This window comes from Tupaia chinensis, unplaced genomic scaffold, assembly GCF_000334495.1.
Source record: "Tupaia chinensis unplaced genomic scaffold, TupChi_1.0 Scaffold000575_1, whole genome shotgun sequence".
Lineage (NCBI taxonomy): Eukaryota > Metazoa > Chordata > Mammalia > Scandentia > Tupaiidae > Tupaia > Tupaia belangeri.
In genome coordinates this window covers 513,166-521,903 of record NW_006160089.1, presented here as the reverse complement: position 1 = coordinate 521,903, position 8,738 = coordinate 513,166, and the positions used below count along the sequence as shown (strand labels likewise).

The 8,738-nt window shown below is 37.6% G+C and overlaps 1 protein-coding gene across 1 annotated transcript in view; it reads right to left on the bottom strand.

The window, feature by feature from the left end:
• The window catches only part of RABGAP1 (RAB GTPase activating protein 1), a 210,514-nt gene that overhangs the window by 158,264 nt on the left and 43,512 nt on the right, over positions 1-8,738 (bottom strand). The gene's annotated exons all lie outside the window — the stretch shown is intronic.

Genomic DNA, 8,738 nt, shown 5'->3' with positions numbered 1-8,738 from the left:
GGGGATGGCCATGCCGCAATCCCTTCTCCTCCATTCTTTTCTTGGGATTTTGGGCACATACACACACATGACCTGTGTTTTCTTTCAAGCTGCTGGGTCTGGGACTCCAACTGGTTTTTCAGCCATGAGGGATCCAGATGCCTTAACTACCACGTCACCTGGCTGGCCCCTAGACTAAATATTCATTTTTTAGAAATTAATTTCTATCATGTGAAAAAAAGACAATTTTGTAGCTTAGTGGTTAAGGGAGCTGGATGCCATATGGCAGACTACGATATGAATCCCAGCCCCAAGGCTTAAACAATATGTCAGGTACATGTGTGTGTTTGCCAGTAATCACTAAAGGCTAAAGAGATGGAGGAGAAGGGTAACTATGGTGTAACCACACCCCACTGGAAGTACTTTCTTCTCCCCCTCTGTCTCTCTAGTGAGTGCACACACCCTCTGGCAATTAAAAAAATTCTAGCTAGCAGAACACTGAACATTCAGTAGTAGAACACTGTACATTCAGTCTCTAGTGCTCAGAAGTATGAAGAGAAATAGCTCGCATTCTAGTACAGAGAAATAAATGGAGGCTACAAGAGGCCCATCAACATTCTGTTCATAGTTACCAAAAAGCAAAAACAAAACCTCAAAGATGTCAATTTGGATGCCAGGGACAATGTGGGAGGAGGATGGGTCATAGCAGAGGGAGGGGGATGGGGAATCTAGGATGGCAAAACAAAAGGCAAGGTATGCAGGACATAAGAATTGGGAAATTATTTGCTGAGAACATGTATGTTGATGTGCTTGATTGAGCCAATGCACAGTGTATTTTGGATGGAAAATTCATTTGTGTGTTGTGATGGAAAAAAAATTATAATAAAAAATAAATTATAAAATAAAAAACAAAAACCGTAAGAGACAAAACCCAGTATTGTCATTAAATGCTTATCCAAGAAATACTAAAAAAAAAAAAAAAAAAAAGAAATTATTGAGAAAGTCATGAGGGGAAAAAAAGAGAAGATGACTTAGGAGGCTTTCTGAAGACTAAAACCTGACAAAAAGTTCAAACGGGTGAGGCTACAAGATCGTTCAAGAGAAAGAAGCTTACCTAGTATAGTTAATACAGAAGTTAGCAGAATTCCAGTAACAGACGTACTTCCAGGTTACCAAAGAACCCAGTTTAAACACCTTTATTGTTTTTGAGCTTTTATAACTCTATAAACTTCAAGTTTCCTAGGGTGTAAAGTATGATTAAGAAATAGTCTTAAATCTTTTTTGCCGACTTTTTCCCAAGGAAATTCTAACACTTAGACTACTCTTGATTTGGAAATAAGGGCCTCTTGGCTTCAACAACTTCTGTTTCTGTGGTTTTATGGCTGGAGTACTGCTAATGAACTACAAGTGGGTCAAGTGTTTTTAACTCTTTGTTAAGTCTGATCCTACACATCCACAAGTGTAACTGGTTTCTTTTTTCTGAAGTTCTGCTTTGCAAAGCTGCTATTATTACTATTTTAGAGATTTTTGCTATAGGGTGTGTGTGATCACTGGCAGGACTGAGAGAGACAGAAAGTGAGAAATCACCCCTAAGGGAGATGGCCACACCACAACCCTTCACTATTCTCCTCTCGGGATTTTGGGCACACACGTCTGACGTGAGTTTCAAGCCACGGGGTCCAGGACTTGAACCAAAGCTGACCAGGTAGGAGACAAGCACCTTAATCACTACGTCACCTGCTGGCCCTGCTTTTCAAAGTTTTGAAAGTATCTAGAAAACGAACTAGAGTTTAGTTCCAATAACTTCTTATTCTGTGTAACTAGAGAAATACTTTATTACCTGGAGTAAACAAAAAGTAGCCCAACTGAACCTAAACTGTTTTAGAAGGGTAAGAAGAAAGAACATACACTACGAAAGTGACAGCTTCCTGGAAACAGAAGAGAAATATTACACCCATGTTAAAACAATTAGTAATTATAACTGAGAAGGCAAAGTAAATTGAAGACAGACATTTTACATGCTATGAAGTACTATGTTGTTATTTCACACATGAGATAATTAAATGAGTTTTCTGTTGGATAGCTAGATGCCTATTATATCTTAATCAATCATAGAAATATACCTAACCCTGAAAGGAAACAAGTTTATACATTAGTCTTTATAAGAGGATTTCTAAAAGTCTGTAGAAATGAAATTAAAGTATGAGTTTATTTTGGTGCAAAATTTTTTTTAAATGTATGCATGGTTTCTTCATACTATATACTTCTCATGAACTTACTATAGAGCCCGCATACACATTATCGGTTTATTTCACTTTGTCCCTAGTTCATAAATTTTATAAACTTAACAATTGTCCTCAATTTCTTTACCTCTTCCTTAAAGGCCAGGAAAAGTAATGTACATACATAAAACTGTTGACTTTTAAGAACTGTTTGAGAATAGCAATTTAGGCCCAGCGTGGTGGTGCAGGAAGTAGGGATGCTGTTGTGCAATGCTGGAAGCCATATGGGAAGAATCCTAGGTCTACCTAAATCCTGTGCCTTTCAAATATGTCTGGTACAGTTGTGATTCTGGCTAGCTACAGAGCCAGAGGGAAAACAACAGTATGAAGACTCTGCCAAGGATCTGTCTGTCTCTCAGGAAGTAAATAAACCTAAAAAACAAACAAACATATCAAGTATGTGTGAATGCATGCCCAAAATCCCAACAGGAAAGAGAAATGGAGACGGGGTTGTGGTGTGACCACAAACCACTAGGGTGTGATTTCTCTCCATCTCTCTCTCTCTGGCATGTACACATGGTGACAAAAAATAAAAAAAAAGATCAAATGCTTTGGATAATCAGTTGAAATATAGTACTCAGCACTTACCATGTTAGATCATTTGAAACTTTCTATCCAATTCTAAAATTTCTTCCTGAGGCATTATAATATACATACTTAAATCAATTAAATTTTTTTAAACGAGATTTTTGCTATAGGACATGAGTGTTCACCAATAACAGACAGAGACAGACAGACAGAAAGCAAGAAATCACTCCCCAGGGGGATGGCCATGCTGCAATCCCTTTTCCTCCTTCCTCCTCCTGGGATCCTGGGAACGCACGCACATGCACTCAGTGTAAGTTTAAGCCGGTGGGTCTAGGACTTGAAATGTGGGACTATGTGGGAGTCCAGTTATGAAACCATTACGCCATCTGCTGGTTTTGTTTTTGTAAAGATAGCTAATCTTGCCTAGGCCAAGCTCAGAAACAAACATCCAGCAAATGTCTTTAGAGGCTCTCAAACTCTGGCACCATTCAGAGTTCGCGGAAACAGACTTTACCTGAGTTTCCAATTCAGTAAGTCTGGGGTAGGGCCTGACAATATGCATTTCTAAAAAGTTCCCAGAGGATGGTGACACAACTAGTCTGGAAAATCTGAGAAATAATTTTAGATTAATAGCTTTGTTTTATTTTTCCTTTAGAGGTTTTTGCCTTAGGGCATGTGTGCTTGCTGGAGAGAGACAGACACTGAGACGGAAAATGAAAACTCATCCCCTCCAGGGGAGATGGCCATGCAGCAATCCATTCTCCTCCTAGGATCTTGGGCGCACACACACACCTGGTATGATTTTCAAGCCACTAAATCCAGGACTCAAAACACAGTGGGCCATGTAGGAGTCCAGTGACGTAACCGCTACACCATTTGCTGGCTCCTAGATGAATGACTTTTAACCATGACTATGCAAGAGAATTACTAGTGTTACTAGGAAATTGTTAAAATAACTGCTCCTCTCTCTGTAATTCACCTCTTATCCCGATAACTAAACCAATCTTGTATAATAGCCTGGGCATATGCATGCTTAAGAACCTCCCTAGATGTGGAGCAGCTCTGTGGTTTGATGGTTAAGACAGCCAGATACCACATAGGTTGAGTCCCAGACACAGTGACTTGAGAAACATATTGAGCTTGTGTGCATGTATGTCTATAATCCCAAAAGGATGAAGAAAATGGAGAAGAAATTGTGACACGACTGTTCTCTATCCAGGAGTGCTTTCTCCCTATGTCTTTATTTCTCTTAGATAAGCACATGTACCCTCTGGCAAAATTAAAAGAAAAACAGAAAAGAAACTTCACAGATGATGCTGATACACAGCCAGGATTGAGAAATACTGCCTTAAATCAAAATCCCGAACTAAAATGCCAACACATTTTTTTTCAGAGGGTCTACACATTCATTAAATGATCTCTGGCACTTTTCAAAAATGCAAAGGCCGGGCCACCAGGTGACGTGGTGGTTAAGGCAGCTGGACTCCTACACACTGCTGATTATGGTTAAAGTCCTGGACCTGGCAGCTTGCTCTCTTCCTTTCTTCTTTCTCTCTCTCTCTCTGGTCAACTTCAAAAAAATAAAAATAAAAATAAAGACAATATATAAAATTAATAATTCTTTTTTTAATAATTATTTTATTTTTATTTATTCATTCATTTATTTCATTTTTTTTATTTTGACCAGAGAGGGACAGAGCAAGAGAGAAAGAGAGAGAGGGAAAGTGAGAGAGCAAGCCTCCAGGTCCAGGACTTGAACTGTGGTTGGCCATGTGGGAGTTCAGTGTCCTTAACCACCACGCCACCTGCCGGCCCCTAAAATTAATAATTCTTTAAAAAAAAAAAAAAAAGAAAATGCAGAGACCTTAGTTTCCTATGTATAGAGAACCTCTATACATAGGCCTTGTAAACAAGCATTTGATGAGATTTTCACATGCAATAAAGTTTGAGAATCACTGAGCTAAGACTTACACAGTTCATTTATCTTCTACTATGAATGGTTCATCACAGTAAAAGGACTGGCTTTACTACCCCCACTAGAAATACTGAGAAAGTCAGTACAGTTGATCTTCCATATCCACGGGTTCCACATTCATGAATTCAACCTACTGTAGATCGAAATATTCGAAGAAAAAAAAGCCAATGAAAAATAACAAAACAGTAATAAATACAGAGACCACCAGATGGTGTAATGGTTACATTGCTGGACTCCCACATGGCCTATGGTGGTTTGAGTCCTAGACCAGGTGGCTTAAAACTCACACTGGGTGTATGTGTGTGTGTGACCAAGATCCCAAGAGGAAAATGGAGAAGAGATTACAATGTGGCCATGTACACATGTCCAATTTGTTTCTCAAGTCATTGTGTCTGGGTGGTAATTTCTCACTTTCTGTGTCCCTGTCTCTTGGGCGAGCACATGCACCCTATGGCAAAAATCTCTCTTTAAAAAAAAAAAAGTATGTAAGTTATTTACAAAGTATTTCCATTGTATTAGGTATAATAAGTAATATGGAGATTAAAATATATAAGTATATGTGTGTAGTTTTATGCAAATTCTATACCATTTTATATAAGGCACTTGAACATGTATGGAGGTATTTTGAAAAAAGAGAAAAAGAAAGGAAGGAAGGAAGGAAAGAAGGAAGGAAGAAAAATAAAATAATTCTTTAAAGAAATGTGTATATTATTAAAAAGTATGTTTTCTGAACTGAATTTTGTCAATTCAAATGACTGAAGCCAAAGCTGTATGATTTTATCCAATTTCAATAAAGGATCTTTACAAATTTTGAGTTAATAGACAAAGAAATCTGAATTATTTTAGTTTTATCTACCTAAAAACAAGCAAACAAAAAGTATCATCATTTCTATTATTCTGAGCAAGTGTCATTAAGGCTTAACATTTACAATAAAAATATTGAGCAAGGACTGGCCCTGTGGTCTAATGGTTAAGGGAGTTGGATCCCAGATGGCCAAACCTGTTTCAAGTTATGACCTTGGTGGCTTTAAACTCACACCAGTGTGTCCACATACATGTCCCAAAGCCTGACACGATGGAGAAATGGAGAAGAGCCTGCAGCATGACCACACCCCTCCAGGAGGTGCTGTCTCCCTCCCTCTCTCTGGCAGATGTCCTCTGGCAAATTAAAAAAAGAAAAACTGAGCAAAACCAAAGAGCATGCTACAAATATATGTAATAAACTTTATTTTGAAACCCTCAAAAGACTTTTAAAGTAATTTAGCACAAATATGGAGATAAAAAAGCAAACCAAATATGTATAGATAATAAAACTATGGGCCACATTCAGATCTGTGTTCATCAACATGTAATACATTAAAAAAAAAAAAAAAAAAAAAAGAAAAATTGAGGACCAGTAGGTAGCGTGGTGGTCAAGGCGCTGGACACTCCCACATGGCCGACCGCAGTTTGAGTCCTGGACCTGATGGCTTGCTTTCTCACTTTCCCTCTCTCTCTCTCTGGTCAAATTTAAAATGAATGACTGAATAAATAAATAATTCAGTTAAAAAAAAAGAATTATTTAAGAAATAGTTCTGCATTGAGGAAGAAAACAATTTAACTATAAAGCAGCACATTTAACAGCTACTGTAAAATACCATATAAATGTCTGCAAGAACAGACTGCATGGTAAATAATTTATTCATAATTCTGCTAACAAAATGGTGGTGGTGAAAAACAAAAACCGAGCCCAGAGCTGACATGTGGCACAATTCCAGGAGGCACCAATCAAAGCAGACTGTGAATGGCACTCCTGGGAGTGTACTGTGAATAGCCTAAACCACTGAATTTAACAGTCATACTCAGACTCCAAAGTAAGAAAAATGTGGATTTGGGACAGGGCTCTGACACTAATTCTGTATCTATGCAAGTTAACCTATGAGAGTCACAATTGTTTCACCTCTAAAATGAGGATGTCAGTGCCTATCTTAAAGGATTGTTACAAGGATTTGGTAAGATAAAAATATGACTAGTGGGCACTCATTACATATATTTCAAGGGCTATATAATTTTTTTTAAAAGAATGATCTCATTTCTCTTCTCACAGTACCTGCCAATTAAGAAGCATCCAGTTAAGTGTTAGGATTCCTTTTCCTCACTCTCAGTGCCTACTAAATAAACTGATTAATCTACTAGAATTGGAGTCTGAAAAGGGAAACAACTTAAAAAACAAGTAGTTCTACTGTTTGTGGCCCAAAGAATTCTAATACATTTACAATTCACGTGCAAAATAAGCATTACTGGAATAACATTTTCTTTTGTAAATACATCAAATAAACTTAGTAACTTACATGGTAGAATTGGCTACAAATCTATTTTCATGAGAGCAAAACTGTATTTATGGAACCAAGGAACAAAATGTTCCAAAAGCAACATCCAGAGTCATTTCCTGGTCTCAATTTTCTACTTCTAATTTTATAGCCAGTTTCCCTTCACTGCAACAATATCGACTAGACTCCAGTTGATTTGCAATTATATAAGGCTACTTTTTAACTGTTTGAGGCATTTTTCTAGGAGAGATTAAGGTCTTCAAGAAAACATGGTTAGGAAAATGGTGCTTGAGAAATCCCTAGATGATCAGAAAATTAAAGATAAATTCCTATCTGTAGTTGCCACTGTTTTTAATCCTATTATAGTAAAAACGCAAAAGAAAATGGCTCAAAATGAGTAATTTTTCTTAGTTTCAGCATAAAAGCTGAGCCACTAGGAAATAAGCACATAAACATTAGTTTTGTCAGAAACAAGGCACAAAAGAATCAAAGTTTAATTTGGATATTTGAAGATTTATTTACTAATACCAAATTCACTCACACACTCATTCTGTGAACTTTGATAAACTACTAAATTTGTCTGTACTTACATATATACTGTAGCTGTTTTTGACTATCCATCTATTTGCCTCATCATATAAAGAAAGGATGAAAATTACCATTAGGAATTACTAACATTACTTTTAAAAAAAACAGGTGGATGAACAAAAGTTTGTAAATTCATCCTGAAGTCAACTGAAGAAAGACTCAAAAAATTCATGATTGTCTAGCATTAATGAATGAATAAAGGACTATGTCTGTGTTTTATTTGTTTATTTTTAAGACAAATTATTGCTATAGGGTGAGTACACTCTCCAGAGAGATAAAAGCAAGAGATCACAACCCGGGGCGGGGGGGGGGGGGCACAGTGGCCATGCGGCAATCCCTTCTCCTCGATTCTCTTCTCAGGATTTGGGGCATGCACATACCCATGCCTGGTGTGAGTTTTAAGTCACCAGGTCCAGAACTCAAACTACTGTCCACTACATGGGAGTCCAGTGATGTAACCATTATGTCATCTGCTGATCTCTTACTCTTTTCTTTTTTAAATCAAGCACACATAATTTTTCTAGTTAGAGAAAACAAATCATAAAAGCTGTTCATATCTCAGGAGAAAAAGAAAAGAAAGCACAATCAATTATACTGTATTCAACCCTGACCTCATGCCCTTTTAGACCATATGCTATATAGTCTCACTTCTTTGTATGGAAATTATTTATCTTAACTTTAAATGTTTTTTTTTTCTTTTTCTTTTTTCCTAAATTGCCACAAGGTGCCTGCACTCACTGGAGACAGATAAATAGGAGGAGGGGTGCAGGTGAGAAAGCAACCTCCATGGAAAATAATAGTCACACAACAATCCCTTCTAGATGTCTCCCTCCCTTTGTGATTTTGAGCATGCACATATACATGTGTGCCCAGCATGTTTTTCAAGCTGTTGGGACTAGGATCAGAACTGCAGTCAGCCACTAGGGATCCAGCTACCATAACATCCATGCCACCAGCAGCCCCTTAAAAATTCTCTAACCTGGGAAGCAGCAGGTGGTGTGGTGGATAAAGGCACTGAACTCCCACATGGCTGACCATGGTTCGAGTCCTGGACCTGGTGACTTGCTTTCTCTTTCC